Source organism: Glycine max, chromosome 17 (assembly GCF_000004515.6).
Source record: "Glycine max cultivar Williams 82 chromosome 17, Glycine_max_v4.0, whole genome shotgun sequence".
NCBI lineage: Eukaryota > Viridiplantae > Streptophyta > Magnoliopsida > Fabales > Fabaceae > Glycine > Glycine max.
In genome coordinates this window covers 3,446,354-3,448,001 of record NC_038253.2, presented here as the reverse complement: position 1 = coordinate 3,448,001, position 1,648 = coordinate 3,446,354, and positions in this window count along the sequence as shown.

Here is a 1,648-nt window from a genome sequence, read left to right as displayed (position 1 = left end):
GAGGTAAAAGACCATCCCTGATGGCTGCATATATTAATATATTGAATTTGAAAAGCGTTATTCAGACTAAATCGATGATAAAAACAAAAATAAAAATTAGAAGATGATGTAGATTAAATAGAAGTAACTTATATATATATAATTTGCCGAATTTGTTGAAGGATAAAATTATTTAAACAAATACAGAGATTTTATCTATCGAACCTAATAATCAAAAGAAAATGTTAGACTTTTACATTAAGTCAAACATCTTTATTCAATCAATTGAATTAAATCTTCAACAAATATAAAGATTAAATCAATATATTTATAAAATAATAGATAAAAGTAGCAATAAGATAATTGGAACTGCTCCTTGATCTTCACATTTATTTGTCTATTTTATCCTAAAATATCTTTACATGTTTAAAAGAAAAAGAAGAGCAATCATGTACAAATAAAGAATAAAAACAATGAAAAATCTTTTATATGATTTTCATTTTCATCTAACCAATTTTGACACTTTCTCTCACTTTTATGCACTCTCTGGCCAAGATATTCATTCAATTATAATTGCTCACTACTTTAAATGTGACACTTTATTTTTTATGCACATTATCTATAAAATAATTTAATCATTCCTCAAAACTCTCATGATCCTTATTTCTAGTTTTTTTTCCCTCTCAAGCTATATTTATATTCTTTTTTCTTCAGTGTTGTTGTATTTTCCATAAAATAAAAATTGGCAGCGTCTGTGTTTGCACTAATCATCTTTATTAGTAGTTATAAATTAATAATTCGGTCCTTCCCATATCATGTTATATTATGAAGTTAATTATAAAAAAAAGCATTTGAATCATTGTAAAGTTATATTAAATTTTTTAAGTGTAAGAGTAATTGGATAAAATGCAACATTTTGTAAACCATTAATTTGATCCAAGTTTCTCTCAGCCTCTCGGAATAATCCTTGATGTTCATGTCCATCGTTTAACTTGTCTTTTATTGATTATCAGTCACACTGAACTTCCAACTACAAATAGTCTACTATCCCTTTTATTGTTTCTCTTTTGGCACCGAAAGCGACACACATGTGCTAATATGTTGCCAAACTCTCCAACCTATTAACCTATATTATCTTTTCTAATCAACTATATATTCGCGTTTCTAATTAATTTGATTTCACTCTGGAATATTTCAAGTATGTAAGACCATATATTGTTTGTTTTCATCCTCCTCTTCTTTTTTCTTCTTTTGGTTTTTTAGTTTTATAAATTGGGAAAACAAAGACAAAGACAAAGACAATATACCTTGCTCTCTTTAGAATTGCCAACAACCAAACGGTGCTAACTACCATCTCCATTTAAATTTAGCAACAGTACCAAAGGAAGCACCTTTTTTGCTGTTGAAAAAGGAAGCGCATTTATATTCGAAATATTCAACAGGTAAGCTATTTAAATATTTTAAAGTACGATGCCATATTATATATGGACTATCAATATCTACTATATGCTAATTAATAATGTTATCGTACATACTTGATGGAGATGAACTAACAAATTTCTAAACCTGTGGCTGCTTCTGTCTGGTTTTAGAAACCTAGGGGTTTGTTAGCACTGATCAGTGACCACTAAAGTTAAATCGGGTTTGATAATAAAAATAGTCATAAACC